Source organism: Schistocerca serialis, chromosome 1 (genome assembly GCF_023864345.2).
Source record: "Schistocerca serialis cubense isolate TAMUIC-IGC-003099 chromosome 1, iqSchSeri2.2, whole genome shotgun sequence".
Lineage (NCBI taxonomy): Eukaryota > Metazoa > Arthropoda > Insecta > Orthoptera > Acrididae > Schistocerca > Schistocerca serialis.
The window spans coordinates 934,911,183-934,929,848 of NC_064638.1; positions in this window are offsets into that span (position 1 = coordinate 934,911,183).

Below are 18,666 nucleotides of genomic sequence, written 5' to 3' on the forward strand. Positions count from 1 at the left end.
TACGGTCGCAGGTTCGAATGCTGCCTTGGGCATTGATGTGTCTGATGTCCTTAGGTAAGTTAGGTTTAAGGAGTTCTAAGTCTAGGGACTGATGACCTCAACTGTTAAGTCCCATAGTGCTTAGAGCCATTTGAACCATTTTTTTGCCTGTACGCCAGCCAGAATATTGGCGTGGACTCTAAGAAACGAAAGAGCATCGGAGTAGCAGGCGTCGAGAATCACACTCGGCTATAAATAGCACTGCGAGATCAGCAATGGTTCACAGTCTGGTTGGAGTCCAAGGAGGGAGTACTCATGACAGCGAAACTCGCAGCACTTGAAAGAGGCGACTGGGTCGGTTGTCGAAGTATTTCTCATAAAATAGCAACAACTTGGTTGAGTACTGGGAAGACCAGCATTAGTCCATTACAACGAGACCAGTTCTGCGGTTGATATTTGAAGTAAGACGGAAGAGAAAGAACACACGTTCATAGGATATGAGAGTGAAGTTGGGAAGAGGGTGTCATGTAAAGCACAACTGTGCAATACATGAGCCATTTTAAAAAAGTTTGTATACATACGCCATACTATCTGCAAAGCCCAGCTGGTAATGCGTATCTAAACCTACACATGTCGAAGGACAGATGGATGTTTGAAGGCGATGATATGGAAAAAGTGGTCGAAAATATCTTACGTTATTGGCATTCTGGTATTCTTAAGGGTAGGTGATCGATTAGAGACAGTCCCGATGATACCGGTGTTTCGTGATTTTGGGATGGAAGGCGGATGGACGACATGTAAAAACGGTGGGAGTTGACTCCAAACAGTGTCTAATCGGAAGATATCCACTTCGCTACAAGGACAGAAACAACCATGATAATATTTCCCCCATAATGACTGAGGCTAAGTACAAGAGGGACATGTAAAAATATCCGAACCAAAAAAAATTGTGCGACAGATAGGTAGCAATTCTTTTACCATCTAATAAGCTAAAATATTTGGATAGTAAGTAACCGGGCAAAGCTTGTAACCTCCCCACCGAAAATTTAAAAGGATATTATTTTAAATGCTAATGCACATTGAGCTAAGCGTAAGCTCCCCATAGAAATTTTGAAACACAATAGTTGAATGCCCGCAATGAAATCTACTGACAATGACAATTAAACAAAAATTAGCAGTCTGACCCAAGTATAAGTTCCTCACAAAAAAATGAAAGTCAATTCAGTGATAAGAAAATCTCAGTGATAATGATAACTCAATTAAACCGAAATATCGGTCTTTGGCCCTGTGCAAAAAAAAAAACATAATTAATTTCTTACCTCATTCGAAACTGCATGTCAAAGTTTTGCTCTTATTGTTGGCCACGGCTTGGAGGAAATGCATTCCAACTATTATTTTTTTTATATTTTTTTTCTTTGAAATTTAATTGAAACTTTTCTTTAAAGGAAATGGAAGGAAATCGTTCGTTCAATTAAATAGTTCTTTTGTTTAAAATATTGCTTTATAAACCATAATTATTATTGGGGCGATTATTGCACAAATTAGTTACAGTTAATTTACATTATTAGCTGAGCGCATTTAAAAATAATATACCTCATCCTGAATCTTGACCAGAGTGCCATGTCGACGCCCGCCGACTCCTCACACACAACTGCACTGGGCTGCTACTACCGACATACTGCTCTGCCCTACTGCTACTGACAGACTGCCCACTGACTACTGCTCGCAACTGTACTGCACGACTACTACTGACTGAGTACCGCTCGCAACACTCGCGCGGTCAAGTGCAGACTAACCACGATAAATGGCTCTCTGGTCAGAGACTCTGCAATGCCTCGCCATCGCCGCCACACAACATACGTGTTTCATAACCCTCTACTGGGGGGGCAAAAATTTGGCAGCGATGGTGAGTCATTTGGACTTGCCAAGCGCGGCAAAATTTTTTCTTTAATTAATCAACTTGTACAATTTACAGAATATTTAGATACATGAATTAAATGTTGTGCACATGCACCGAGTACAAAACATTTCAGACAAAGACAAGATATGAGTACAAAACATAGTAGCAAATCAGAAAACTGTATATACAAATTATTTGACAGATAACAAAGTGCACACGCACTGAAAAAATTCTTTAGCATTTTCAGAACAAATAAACAGAATGGCAAAAAATCATGTTGACAAGTGACATGAGTGCACATGCACTGCAGTTCAGAACATATCAGCAAATGACGAAATGTATATACAATGAGTAACAAATGACTGAAGTATTGAACATACAGAATGAGTACAAATCATATTGAAAAATGAGAAAAATGCACAGGCACTGAAGTTCAGTAGAAAACATATTAACACATAACATAAGTGCACATGCACTGTAGTTCAGAACATTTCATGAAAATAGAAATGTATATACAATATAAAAGACAAGAGTGCACATATACTGTACTTCAGAACAAATCGAAAAAAATGTCTTTAGCATTTTGACAACAAACAAACATAATGCCAAAAAAAATCATGTCGACAAGTGACATAAGTGTACTCGCACTGGAGTTCATCAAATCGAAAAAAAAATGTATAGCCCATGAACATAAATGATGTTAGCAAAAAAATGATTTTCATTATTAGGATAGGAAAGGGAAGGATTGCATCATGGTTGTAGCACTTTAGATTGCACACAGCTGTTCTGAAAGTCCATATCTTTCCACAGAAGTACAACACCAAGTGACACAATTTGAAGTTCTTTTCCCATCAGAATTTATCAGCGTAGCCAAGACACTGAACTGTCGTAGTAATATTCCATGTTTTCATTTTGGCAGTACATTAGGTACACCAAACAGTGGGACCATAATAACGTCTTCATCGCTCACGGTGGTGGACAGCATGTCGTGTCAACACCACGCTCTTACAAGGCACACCAACGTAGAATTAGTGCAAAAACCAAATATAGTGCTCCATGATCATGAGGATGGACAGGACAAATGGATATTGCAGTAATGCAGGGTAGTTAGCTCATAAGGTGAAGGACATTAAGTCACATAATAGGCTTCACTGAGAATTACATTAGTAGTTTGCGGCATTCATAGCCCAGTTATTGAACATTTCTGTACCAAGTATGTAGTATTACAGAATAAAGTTCATAAAATTAAATGATTGGCATCATGGGTAATCGTATTACAATAAACAGTGGCAGTCCTTGGCCAGTTACAAAGCATATTTAGTATGACAGAATAATGTTCATCAGAAGTCTTCATTGAAAAAAAAAGAGTCAATTATTGGTCTAGCATTAACATAATACATTGAGTGATACAAATTATTGGCACTCATTGGCCATTTACCAAAACATGAAAAGTCAACATTGAAAACAAGAGCTAATTAATGGTATAATTAATAACATAATTCATTTAGTGACATTAATTATTGGCACTCATTGGCCAGTTACCAAAACATGAAAGGTCATAATTTATTTAATTAGATTAATTATTGGCACTCAGTGGCCAGTAAGTATTGAATAGTATAAAACATTGTTCATCATTCAGTATTATTCAGAACTTTCTTAAATGAGTAGCATTATTTGAAACTGGTGATACACACCATTAAGAAGTCATGATTAAAAATCAGTTAATTACAGTCATAGCATTAATAATCATGGGCATTATAAGTAGTCTCATTACAATAAACAGTGGCAGTTATTTGCCCGTTACAAAGCATTATTTTATATATTTTTTTTGTATCATTAAGAAGTCATTACTGAAGTGACATACTATTCAGAGCTGATCAGTATTATTCAGAATTCTCTTAAACTAGTAACATTATTTGGGACTGGTAATATTTTTTTTGTTAGCAATGCATTGCTTAGGGTAATTATAGGGGAAAGCAAGAGAGAAGAATTTGCTTCTGGGTTATTGGTATAAATGAAAAATGTGTAACGTCATTCGTCATAAGTCAGCTGTGGCAAGATTATGAAACAAGTAGAGTATATGTAACCACATTCATGGATTTAATGAACAACTGCTTATAGCACATTAATCTCATAAATAATTTCTCCTGCAAAAAATATATAAAATGGATTATTAAGCTGAAAAGAGAAATGCATTTTATGCCGAAAAGTAGTGAACTTCGAATTAACAGGTAGTGAAATGTGTATAAAAATGTGTTCCATAGCTGTCCTTTCCAAAACCTTCAGTCATTATACTGTGCAATATATCACTTGCTGTCAAAACGAACTGCAACTAATACTTAAATAACTACATAGCCTAAATATAACTTCAACATTATCCTCATCTGCAAAAAAAAAAAAAAAAAAAAAAAAATTATCCATATCATCAAAAACTCCATTATCTTCATCATTATTCATCAGCATTCATTATCATCTGCAAAAAATCACTTCATTACTCATTACACAACTATTCCTTATCTCTAGCATATTTCATCACTAAAACTAAGATGTGTAGTTCTGTCTGACAGCCTGCATCAATCACCTTGTATTCTGAAAGAAAAAATTAGTTAAGACTGCTATTCTACGATGAGTATAGTATATTCTTCTTAATGCTTGTTAATCCTGATCCATTTACTCTTCCTCATAAAGTTATTGCATCTTCTTTCGTTTATTCCGTAGGTGAAATTCCCATTTCTGTTGAATTTATTTCTTACACGCATCATTTCTTTCTGAAATTGATGAACAAAGATTAATGTCTTGCATTTAAATCATATACCCACTAAATAATGACTGGTTTATGGTGACATAATTAACCATACAGCATAACATGACAGAAAACGTAATATGTCAAGGACATTGACAGTGTTCAGATGCAAAAATGTACACAGAATAATACAATGCAGCAGCAAAAAACGTAAAACAGTCACGATCTTGAGATGTCATAGGGCAAAAAGAATGTCAAAATCAACTGGTGTGTTATACCTTAACTATTTCACAGTGCATATAAACAAGACATGAAAACAATCGTATACACAAAAAAAATGGAAAATGTGCACGGTCTGATGTGTAACGACAAGAAAAGCGACCCGCTAACCTTACCTTGCCGGGCACTTGCCAAGAAAAATACGATAATCATCAATAATTAGTCATGTGAATATAATTGCATAAGTGGTCATAAAAAAATTCGTAAATGGCATCATAGTGTGTTGAATCATAACGTGTCTTCATTCAATAAAGGGTTTAATATTTGACCAATGGTGGTTGCCTTTCGATTTTCTGGTTCTCAAAGTTTCGACGTGTACCACATTGGGATGAGGAATGCTGCGAATCCGATATGGTCCTGCGTATAGAAGTTCAAATTTACTGCACTTACCTTTTATTCTGCTGGATAAATAGTGTGTACGCACTAATATTTTCTGTCCAACGTGAAAGTCGCGGCGTGTACAAACCTGTTTTTGCTGTCTTCTCCGGCGCTCTGCGGCACGTTTGATGTTGTTCAGCGCAATGTCAATTATTTCATGGTGTCGTAGGCGACGACATTTAGGGAAGTTTCCTAATTCTTTAATTTTGTTTGGTGGTTCAACGTTTTTCAGTATAACAGACGGAGATGGCATAGTGGATTCATTTGTAATGGAATTAATTACATCTTGGAATGAGAATATGTGTGTGTCCCAATCAATGTGTCTTTTGTGGCAGTATATTCTACACAGTTCACCAATTTCTTTCATTAATCTTTCACAGGGGTTCGAAGAAGCATGGTACTTGGATATAAAAATCGGAGAAATGTTTCTAGCTCGTAACATACGTGTCCATGTAGCAGAACGAAATTGTGATCCATTGTCAGAAATTACTTTCATCACATGCCCTACATGAAATAGAAAATGTTTTACAAATGCTTTCGAAACAGTTTTAGCAGTGGCTTTGCGTAACGGAGTGAAAGTAACAAATTTTGAAGTGAGCTCAACAGCGACAAATATGTAGCAAAAACCTCTGTTAGTTCTCGGAATTGGACCAAAAATGTCTACTGCGGCCATATGTCTTAATTTAATAGGTACAATGGGATATAATGGAGGAATATGTGAAGTGGTGTCTGACTTAGCTTTCTGGCAAATTTTACAAGACGCTAAAACTCGTCCTATACGTTTCTCCATGTTGGTAAAATAACAGTTCTGTCTCAGTATAAGAAAACATTTTCTGGGTCCGTAATGTGCGTAACTTAAATGAGTGTACCAGATTAATTTGTTAACCAGTTCGTCAGGAATGCATAATAACCAGTTGTTGCTGTCAGGATGAGAGCGGCGAAACAGAATGTCATTGAGTACAGTGTAATGGTTTCTAATCGTAACATTATTCCTATCTTGCCAAAGGTGTTTAATTTCTTTCCACACGTTGTCTTTATTTTGTTCTTGTGCTACGTCCTGTAATGACGACGAAATAAAATTTTCAAATGCTACTTGTTGAATGTACATGACACTGAAATTTGCTTTGCAGAAGTTGGTTGCTACGTCTTGCTGATTGTTGCTCAGAGAACGCGGTAGTGCGTCTGCTATAACATTTTGTGTGCCGGGAATGTGGACAATCGTAAAATTAAATTCTTGTAAATAAAGTTTCCATCTACTTAATCTATCGTGTGTGAATTTAGCCGAAAGTAAAAATTGTATCCCTCTGTGGTCTGTGTAGATGGCGGTATGTCTGCCATAAAGAAAGTGCCTAAATCTCGTGAAACCCCATACAACACTTAATGTTTCTAGTTCTGTAACGGAATAATTTCGTTCAGCAGGTGACAAAATGCGACTTGCAAATGCGATGTTTTTAATTACTATTGAACCATCTTCTTCAATTTCCTGGAAAATATGTACGCCTAAAGCGGTGTTAGAACTGTCGGTGGCAATGGAAAAATTTCTGGTAAGATCTGGGTGCGATAAAAGTGGTGCATTCAACAGAGCATGTTTCAGGTTCATGAATTCAGAGTGTGCTTGCTTATCCCAAGACCAAATACTGTTTTTACCTGTTAAATGGCATAATCTAGGTGTGTCTAAAGCAGAATGATGAAGAAATTTGCGAAAAAAGTTAATTAAGCCCAAAAAACTGCGTAATAGCTTTTTTTGTCGTAGGAATAGTAATGTCACGTAGAGCTTGAAGTTTTCCGGATCAGGCGCAATGCCTTCTGCTGAAATTACGTGTCCAAGAAATTTTATAGAAGTTTTGCCAAAGTGCGATTTACTGAGGTTAACTGTAAGTCCTTGTGCACGAAAAGTTTGTAACAGTTGTTCAAGAATCAGATTGTGTTCAGACCAGTTAGCTTCTGCAATAAGAATATCGTCTACGTACGTCGTAATTCTGTCTTTAAGTTCTGTCGGAAGTATAGTGTTCAAACCACGAATAAAAGCTGCAGAAGAAATAGTTAAGCCGAACGGTAATTTGCAAAATTGATAACAGTCGCCAAAACAAAGAAATGCTGTGTATTTTCTGCAATTCGGATGAAGTTGAATTTGCCAAAATCCCGATTTCAAATCTAGTGTAGAATAAATAGCAGTACCATGAAATTTCTGTAAAAGTTCCTCTAGTGTCTGTGGTCGATCTGTTTCATTAATAATGATGTCATTAATGTGACGTGAATCAAGTACAAGGCGAAGTGAGCCATCCTTTTTCTTAACAATATGCAGTGGGATTTATACCAATAACCCAGAAGCAAATTCTTCTCTCTTGCTTTCCCCTATAACTACCCTAAGCAATGCATTGCTAACTAAAAAAATGTATTACCAGTCCCAAATAATGTTACTAGTTTAAGAGAATTCTGAATAATACTGATCAGCTCTGAATAGTATGTCACTTCACCGCGCGAGAGTTGCGAGCGGCACTCTGTCAGTAGTAGTCGTGCAGTACAGTTGCGGGCAGTAGTCAGTGGGCAGTCTGTCAGTAGCAGTAGGGCAGAGCAGTATGTCGTTAGTAGCAGCCCAGTGCAGTTGTGTGTGAGGAGTCGGCGGGCGTCGACATGGCACTCTGGTCAAGATTCAGGATGAGGTATATTATTTTTAAATGCGCTCAGCTAATAATGTAAATTAACTGTAACTAATTTGTGCAACAATCGCCCCCAATAATAATTTTGGTTTTCCAAGCAATTTTTAACAAAGAATTCTTTAATGAAAGAAATATTCCCTTGATATTCCTTAAAGAAAACCTTCCCTCAAATTCAAAATTTTTGCAATCAATTTCCTCCAAGCTATGGCAAAAATAATAAGAGCAGATGCAGCTGTACTAAGGTAAGAATTTCAGTTTAATTAATGAACAGGGCCTAAGATCGACATTTCGATCGGTTTTGTCACTGAGATTTTATTATCACTGAATTGACTTTCATTTTTTGTGAGGAACTTATACTTGGGTCAGATTGCTAATTTTTGTTTAGTTGTCATTGTCATTGAATTTATTTGCTGGGAGGTTACGTTAGGTTATATTCTTGTTAGAACAACATCAAACGTGCCGCAGAGCGCCGGAGAAGACAGCAAAAACAGGTTTGTACACGCCGCGACTTTCACGTTGGACAGAAGAAATTAGTGCGTTATAGGGGAAAGCAAGAGAGAAGAATTTGCTTCTGGGTTATTGGTATAAATCCCGCTGCATATTGTTAAGAAAAAGGATGGCTCACTTCGCCTTGTACTTGATTCACGTCACATTAATGACATCATTATTAATGAAACAGATCGACCACAGACACTAGAGGAACTTTTACAGAAATTTCATGGTACTGCTATTTATTCTACACTAGATTTGAAATCGGGATTTTGGCAAATTCAACTTCATCCGAATTGCAGAAAATACACAGCATTTCTTTGTTTTGGCGACTGTTATCAATTTTGCAAATTACTTAATTTACATTATTAGCTGACCACATTTAAAATAATAATATACCTCATCCTGAATCGTGACCAGAGTGTCATGTCGACGCCCGCCGACTCCTCACACACAACTGTACTCGACTGCTACTACCGACATACTGCTCTGCCACGGACCCAGAAAGTGTTTTCTTATACTGAGACAGAACTGTTATTTTACCAACATGGAGAAACGTATACGACGAGTTTTAGCGTCTTGTAAAATTTGCCAGAAAGCTAAGTCAGACACCACTTCACATATTCCTCCATTAATCCCATTATACCTGTTAAAGGTGATACACACCATTAAGAAGTCATGATTAAAAATCAGTTAATTACAGTCATAGCATTAATAATCATGGGCATTATAAGTAGTCTCATTACAATAAACAGTGGCAGTTATTTGCCCGTTACAAAGCATTATTTTATATATATATATATATATATATTTTTTTGTATCATTAAGAGGTGGTGGTGGTTAGTGTTTAGCGTCCCCTCGACAACGAGGTCATTAGAGACGGAGCGCAAGCTCGGGTTAGGGAAGGATTGGGAAGGAAATCGGCCGTGCCCTTTCGAAGGAACCATCCCGGCATTTGCCTGAAACGATTTAGGGAAATCACGGAAAACCTAAATCAGGATGGCCGGAAACGGGATTGAACCGTCGTCCTCCCGAATGCGAGTCCAGTGTGCTAACCACTGCGCCACCTCGCTCGGTGTATCATTAAGAAGTCATTACTGAAGTGACATACTATTCAGAGCTGATCAGTATGATTCAGAATTCTCTTAAACTAGTAACATTATTTGGGACTGGTAATACATTTTTTTGTTAGCAAAGGGAAGGATTGCATCATGGTTGTAGCACTTTAGATTGCACATAGCTGCTCTGAAAGTCCATATCTTTCCACAGAAGTACAACACCAAGTGACACAATTTGAAGTTCATTTCCCATCAGAATTTATCAGCGTAGCCAAACTCTCGCGCGGTCAAGCGCAGACTAGCCACGATAAATGGTTCTCTGGTCAGAGACTCTGCAATGCCTCGCCATCGCCGCCACACAACATACGTGTTATGTCTTTTGTGGCAGTATATTCTACACAGTTTACCAATTTCTTTCATTAATCTTTCACAGGGGTTCGAAGAAGCATGGTACTTGGATATATAAATCGGAGAAATGTTTCTAGCTCGTAACATACGTGTCCATGTAGCAGAACGAAATTGTGATCCATTGTCAGAAATTACTTTCATCACATGCCCTACATGAAATAGAAAATGTTTTACAAATGCTTTCGAAACAGTTTTAGCAGTAGCTTTGCGTAACGCAGTGAAGGTAACAAATTTTGAAGTGAGTTGAACAGCGACAAAGATACGGTCTTTGGCCCTGTGGAAAAAAAAAACACATAATTAATTTCTTACCTCATTCGAAACTGCATGTCAAAGTTTTGCTCTTATTGTTGGCCGCGGCTCGGAGGAAATGCATTCCAACTATTATTTTTTTATATTTTTTTTCTTTGAAATTTAATTGAAACTTTTCTTTAAAGGAAATGGAAGGAAATCGTTCGTTCAATTAAATAGTTCTTTTGTTTAAAATATTGCTTTGAAAACCATAATTATTATTGGGGCGATTATTGCACAAATTAGTTACAGTTAATTTACATTATTAGCTGAGCGCATTTAAAAATAATATACCTCATCCTGAATCTTGACCAGAGTGCCATGTCGACGCCCGCCGACTCCTCACACACAACTGCACTGGGCTGCTACTACCGACATACTGCTCTGCCCTACTGCTATTGACAGACTGCCCACTGACTACTGCCCGCAACTGTACTGCACGACTACTACTGACAGAGAGCCGCTCGCAACTCTCGCGCGGTCAAGCGCAGACTAGCCACGATAAATGGCTCTCTGGTCAGAGACTGCAATGCCTCGCCATCGCCGCCACACAACATACGTGTTTCAAGCTGACAATCAACTAGTTGTTAGTACCTTTACTTACAACCCCTACAGCATTTCATGTTATTAACAAGAAACACACACTGTAGGATTAGTATTAATATTCCAGTACCAACCTTAAAAATAAGATTTACGGATACATATTTGTTCCTGTATAAAGTGAAAACGGTCTTAAATACGTTAGTGTCAATTCCATACAGGCGGAAAGGTGTTGATACAGTTGACTCTCAGTATGAATCAATACTACTATGAACATGACACTGCACATAAGATGAAACTGTCTCAGTTTATATAAACATATATTTCGAAGGAATAAATGAATCCAATAACTTTAACGTAAGTATTACAAATAACTTTTCTAAAAATCTCGTTTCAGTCATTCGTAGTAACTGTCTTTCCATTGCTGTTATGTTGGTACACGTACGCAATATAAGGGATCTGTCTAGGGGCCTTTCGTGTCGTCAAAACATATCTATGTTGGAGGACGCTTACCGCGAACATCATCCATCAATGCATCGATCAGACTCTGTTCTTTGCCTTTCCGTGCATTTTTTTTTCATGTTATTTTTATGAGTTGGAGATGGCACCTATATCCGGAATGTACCTTAACAGTTCTAGGAAACGACTTATAAACTGCAGGGATTGGACAAAAATATGGAAACATTGTGACAAATGCGTCCTCAAACATAAAAGAAAACGCTAGCCGCCGGCCGTTTGGCCGAGCGGTTTTGGGCGCTTCAGCCTGGCACCTTGCAATCGCTACGGTCGCAAGTTCGAATCCTGCCTCGCGCATGGATGTGTGTGATGTCCTTAGGTTATTTAGGTTTAAGTAGTTCTAAGTTCTAGGGGACTGATGACCTCAGATGTTAAGTCCCATATTGCTCAGACCCATTTGAACTATTTTTTGAAACGCTAGCCAAGCCTGCGAATTGCGCTGATTTATTTGACCAGGAACGGCACCTGTACAATGACCTCAATGTGTCGCAAGTGTCAGCTGTGGCGAATACCATGTTGTGTGTAACTGTGATTGAGCTAAGTGAATTCGAACGTGGGTAAACTTTTGATACTCATATAGTTGGTGCTTCGGTAATCATGAATCGGTGATGATTTGGTCAGCCATATCGTGGTATTCCTTGAGCCTTGTGGTTACTCTGCAAGGTCGCATTCTGTATTGTATGTGTATTAAACCGGGGACTCAGAAACGATGGAAAGGCTTCGTCCCGCCGTTCCCGGGAACGTCTCATACCAGATGAGTCTAACCCTGAGAGGTTCGATGCCCTCTTTTGCATGTCTCCTCTCAGTTTCATCAATTTTATTAATGCTCTATGTCACTGCGTGGTAGTAACAGACCGAATAAGGTTACTGTAATGAGAGTATTTGTTCCGAGAGCTCAAAAAAATACCTTTCACTTGATTCCTAAACAAGTTGTTTTACTTCCGTGGGTGGCCTGGGCGAGGCGAGAATCGTAGGATGTGGCACACTGCGTTTCCGGTTGGGGGCCGCACTTCCCTGAATTCTGAGGGGTTCGCACAATAGGCTTAAGCGCCTGGCGGAACGACTGACATCGGTCGAGTTTCGCCTATTGCATACAGGGCGAAACGACCTGCGAGACGTCTGGGTGTCGCTAGTTGGCGTCATAAATCCCTGTTCGAAATTAGAGGGAACGGTAGCTATTGGCGCGAATGATGTTCCGAGACAGTGTGGGGGAATTTTCGAATCAGCACTGAATGCTGATTCGCAGTTTTTCGAGGAGAATAGGGAGTAGAGCAATGTTGGCTTCGCTCTTGCGTTGCGCAGGCAGGAGATTCTGGATCTGATCTTCCTCGGAGTCGGATGGTCTTGCAATTTGGTCGCTCGTTTTCGGAAGAACTTAGAATTCTCGGACGGCATTCGCGGCCAGGGGTTGAAACAGAGTTGCTTCACGGCAGAAGTCGGCGCCCGCATCATCAGGACGCTGCCTACCGACGACGTGCTGCAGATTTCAGTACTGGTGCAGTAATTTGCGGCTCTGGCGTTGTAGGACCTTGTCAGCTTTATACTGAATTGCCACCATTCTGTAAGCAAAATGGTTTAAGATAGCCTCGAAAAACCATTCAGGGCTTGTATTTACCCATTCCGAGACGACTGGAAGCTGCTTGGGAAGCTAAAGAGTTTGATACACCGTATTAGGCTTGGTATGTGCTGTGTTTATGGAATCTCCATACTTTACTTCAATCCAGAACATCAAATCAGCCGACTTTATTTCGATATGTGGCTACAATCGGTATACTATTTATGCTGGTATTCTTCGTTTATTATGCCTTATAATCGAGGTCGTATTGTCATTCATACAACTTATTGCGAGGCAAAGCCGTTAGAGAAGTGAAATTTAAGTAACAATAATAATAATAAATTTCCTCTAATTTACGTCTATGGTCACAAACTTTTTGTTAACAGATTACCGGTTTCGGTCTTTAATGACCATCATCAGATCTGCAGCAAAAATGGCAAAAACATAAATACACTCGCAAACTGTATACAGCTTAAGAACAATACATAGACCATAATGAAGAGTAGTACTGACAAAATTTACATTTGTGCCCTTTAAATATGAAGAGACATACCTGTTGCATAAAAACAAATTCCTAATGTACTGCAGCCATAGTGTCATCGTCAAATGTTAAATGCGGCATCAGCACCAGCATCGTCAAATACATATAAATCACATCACGTGCACGATTCATCTTGTCAGTAGTGCTACTCATGCCTCTTCATATTTAAAGCGCACAAATGTAAACTTTGTCAGTACTGCGTTTCATTATGGTCTATGTATTGTTCTTAAGCTGTATACAGTTTGCGAGTGTATTTATGTTTTTCCCATTTTTCCTGCAGATCTCATGATGGTCATTAAAGACCGAAACCGGTAATCTGTTAACAAAAAGTTTGTGACCATAGACGTAAATTAAAGAAAATTTATTACATATGCGGGTCACGGTTTTTTCGCGACGATGTCGCAGCTTGTGAAAATAATAATAATCGTGCTAAAAGAAATACGACTAAAAAAAATGGCTCTGAGCACTATGGGACTTAACTTCTAAGGTTATCAGTCCCCTAGAACTTAGAACTACTTAAACCTAAGTAACCAAAGGACATCACACACATCCATGCCCGAGGCAGGATTCTAACCTGGGACCGTAGCGGTCGCGTGGTTCCAGACTGTAGCGCCAAGAAATACGACTAATTGTTTTAGGTTATATGATGGGATAGCATCAAGAGTTTTCACAAATTAGGGTATGCCCATTCATCATCATCTACATGGATACTCTGCAAATCACATTTAAGTGTCTGGCAGAGGACTGATCGAACCACCTTCATAATTCTCTATTATTCCAATCTCATACAGCGCTGGCAAAGAACGAACGCCTATATCTTTCCGTACGAGACATGATATCCCTTATTTTATCTTGGTGATCGTTTCTCTCAATGTAGATCGGTGCCAACAAAATGTTTTTGCATTCGGAGGAAAAATTCTGTGTTTGGAATTTCGTGAGAAGACTGCTCTGCAACGAAAAACACCTTTGTTTTAATGATGTCCATCCCAAATACTGTATCATTTCAGTGACATTCTCTCTCCTGTTTCGCGATAATACAAAACGTACTGCCCTTCTTTGAACTTTTTCGGTGTACTCCGTCAATCCTATCTTGTAAGAATCCCACACCGTGCAGCAGAATTCTTAAAGAGGACGTACTAGGGTACTGTAGGCAGTCTCCTTAGTAGATCTTTACATTTCCTAAGTGTCTTGCCAATAAAACTCAGTCTTTGGATAGCCTTCCCCACAACATTTTCTATGTGTTTCTTCTAATTTAAGACGTTCGTAATTGTTATCCCTAGGTATTTAGTTGAATTTAAGGCCTTTAGATTTGACTGATTTATCGTGTAATCGAAGTTTAACGGGTTCCGTTGAGCACTCATGTGGATGACCTCACACTTTTCGTTATTTAGGGGCAATTGCCAATTTTCGCTCCATACGGAAATCTTTTCTAAATCGTTTGGCAATTTTTTTGATCTTCTGACGACTTTAGTAGTCGATAAACGACAGCATCATCTGAAAACAACCTATGACGGCTTCTCAAATTGTCTGCCAAATCGTTTATATAGATAAGAAACAGAAAAGGGTCTATAAGACTATCTTGGGGAACGCTAGAAATCGCTTCTGTCTTACTCGAAGACTTCCCGTAAATTATTACGAACTGTGACCTCTCTGAAAGGAAACCACAAATCCAGTCACATAAATGAGATGATATTCCACAATCATGCAATTTCACTACAAGCTGGTTGTGTGGTACAGTGTCAAAAGCCTTCCGGAAATCAAGAAATACGGAATCAGTTAGAAATCCCTTGTCAACAGCTCTCAACACTTCATACGAGTAAAGAACTGGTTGTGTTTCACAAGAACGATGTTTTCTAAATACATGTTGACTTGGTGTCAATAGACCGTTTTCTTCGAGGTAATTCATAATGTGTAACACAATATATGTTCCAAAATCGTGCTGAATATCGACGTTAATGATATGGGCCTGTAATTTAGTGGATTGCTCCTACCATCTTTCTTTAGTATAGTTGTGACATGTGCAACTTTCCAGTCTTTGGGTACGGACCTTCTGTCGAGCGAACGGTTTTATATGATTGTTAAGTATGGAGTTAGTGCATCAGCATACTCTGAAAGGAACCTAGCTGGTGTACAGTCTGGACCACAAGACGTGCTTTTATTAACTAATGTAAGTTGCTTCACTACTTCGAGGCCGAGCGGTTCTAGGCACTACAGTCTGGAACCGAGCGGCCGCTACGGTCGCAGGTTCGAATCCTGCCTCGGGCATGGATGTGTGTCATGTCCTTAGGTTAGTTAGGTTTAAGTAGTTCTAGGTTCTAGGGCACTGATGACCTCAGAAGTTAAGTCCCATAGTGCTCAGAGCCATTTGAACCATTTTGAACTACTCCGAGGATATCTACTTCTACGTTACTCATGTTGTCAACTCTTCTTGATTCGAATTCTGGAATATTTACTTCGTGTTCTTTTGTGAAGGCGTTTCGGAAGGTTGTTTTTAGAAACTCTGCTTTGGCAGCACTGTCTTCGATAGTATATCCATCGGTAACGCGGAGAGAAGGCACGGAGAGAAGGCATCGTTTGTGTCTTGCCGCTAACATACTTCACATACGACCGAAATCTCTTTGGACTTTCTGCCAGGTTTCGAGAAAAAGTTTCGTTGAGGAAACTATTATAACCATCTCGCATTGAAGTACACCCAAAATTTCTAGCTTCTATAAAAGATAGCCAATCTTGGAGATTTTGCGTCTGTTTAAATTTGGCATGTTTTTTTCGTTGTTTCCGCAACATTCGAAGTGCACAAAAGTGAGGAGTGAAGTATCCTTTTGGAGAGTTATAAAGAAGTTACAACAATAATAAAAACAATTTAGTAACTTTAACTTTTTCTCGTAGTTCGTTGGACCTGCCTATTATGTGACTGCGTTTCCTCGCTTCGTAAATGAGGATTTCACTTAAAACATACACTCTCTCTACGAGACTGCTTGCCGTCTTTTTCTTTCTGTCTGTAGCTTGGTACATATCCATTAAAACTTCACTCAGCCTGAATCGCAGATGGTGTGTGCATGTTGAACGTCGCACTTGGTTAACTCTGGTCGTTATTTCGTGCACTGCGCAATGGCCGGCGCTGAGAAGCAGCGAGCAAAAAATAATGGCTTTGCAGAGCTTTTAATGCCATTCTCTCCGCACAGCTGGATAGGAAATTCCACATCACCTCCAACCTTTGTTCATAGCAGAGCAGGCGAAAACAGATAGTCCCGAGTACGCAGATGTGTAAAAAAAGGAATCAAGGATAAACAGCACATGACTATTAAGGAACATTGTACTTATTCGACATAACGGAATTTCAGTCGTCGGTGCTTGTTGCCTCATTTTCACCAAGCAGTTCAAAAGATTCTACCACAGTGACTGTGATTACTGTGATGATAATCACGGTCCTTTAATTCTGGTGAAGTTACTGCAGAAGATCATTGGAGTTAATCTAAAAATATTAACAAGTTATGGTTAAGAACGTACCGATAGTGATGGTAACGGATAGTAGAGAGAGGTGATGAGTAAGCGAGAGGAAATTCCAAAGAAGCAGAGAGCATTGCACCGTGAGTTCAAAAAATGTTTCAAATGGCTCTGAGCACTATGGGACTTAACTGCTGTGGTCATCAGTCCCCTAGAACATAGAACTACTTAAACCTAACTAACCTAAGGACATCACACACATCCATGCCCGAGGCAGGATTCGAACCTGCGACCGTAGCGGTCACGCGGTTCCAGACTGTAGCGCCTAGAACCGCACGGCCACTCCGGCCGGCCACCGTGAGTTACGAAGAACTAAACAGAATAAAGATTTCTAATTTGTTTCAAAGAAATTGTTCTAAGAAACATGTAGATTTCTTATACTGCAAGGAATGAGTGCTTCTGGTGAGTGACACTCAAGCATTAAGACACTACTTAAATGAATACATTATTCGATTGTGGAGGTAGAGTCTTTATTGGACTGCGTGGTAGGTTGATTGCAACTAACGTGTCGTTTTCAGTATTGAATAAAAATTATATGTTTGCGGAAATCTGCCGATTGCGCGTTATAAGAAAAACCTCACAGGCAAAGACCGGTTTGAATTCGTTTACCAGTTCATTATGTTGGAAAATCATACCTCAATAAGACCTTGTAAGACGATGAAGATGTTGACTTGCTCATGCCCTTTCCCGTGAAGAGACAGCAGCTCGTTTGCAAGTTACGAAACAAACCCAATTTGACCATCTACCGACGAATAAATGAAGTCCCTAACTTCGACAAGTGCAACGAGACAGTTGTTATAGAGGCTGGTTGTCTTCTGGTAAGAATTTTGCATTTAATTTCTCGAAGAAATCAACCGCGCAGCGTACAATGATATTAAATATAAAAAGGACCGAAGTTAGAAAACGCAGGAGGGCCCGTCGGGAACACAGCGACAGTTTGAAGTAATTTTCAGATAAAACAGCCACAGTTCATGCAATTTGGTTCACTGTTATCGGTTTCGCTTGTCAGACCTCGAGCAGACATTATATAAACATCTACATCTACATTTATACTCCGCAAGCCACCCAACGGTTGTGTGGCGGAGGGCACTTTACGTGCCACTGTCATTACCTCCCTTTCCTGTTCCAGTCGTGTACGGTTCGCGGGAAGAACGACAGCCGGAAAGCCTCCGTGAGTGCTCGAATCTCTCTAATTTTACATTCGTGATCCTCTCGGAAGGTATAAGTAGGGGGAAGCCATATATTTGATACCTAATCCAGAAACGCACCCTCTCGAAACCTGGACAGCAAGCTACACCGCGATGCAGAGCGCCTCTCTTGCATAGTCTGCCACTTGAGTTTGCTGAACATCTCCGTAACGCTATCACACTTACCAAATAACGCTTTGACAGAACGCGAAAACATTGTCCTATTGTCAACTCGTTAGTGATTTAAAAGTCAACCATTATGGTTATCTGATGATGCTCGTGACTGACTTTGGAGATCAACAATAATGCTGTGGCTGCATTTATTTTAAATTGTTGTCGGTCCCTATGGAAGTAAAACTTTGGACGCATGTCGCCAAATTGAGTAGGTCAGTTGGGTGTAAATGGATCATTACCTAATTCTATCACTATCAGTCTCTCCACTTTATCAACAATGAAATCTACTTCCATACTTGACCCCTGCTTGTAAGGTGCTGTGTATGTTCAACGGTAGCACTTACGTCATCAGTATTCAAGAATGTACTTTTCATCGATTTTGAGCTGACGTCGGTCGTTTTCGCGGTTTGTTTCAGTACAACTTTGTGCTCTACATGTTTTTGCCCGGTTCTTATAGTTCCGATTTA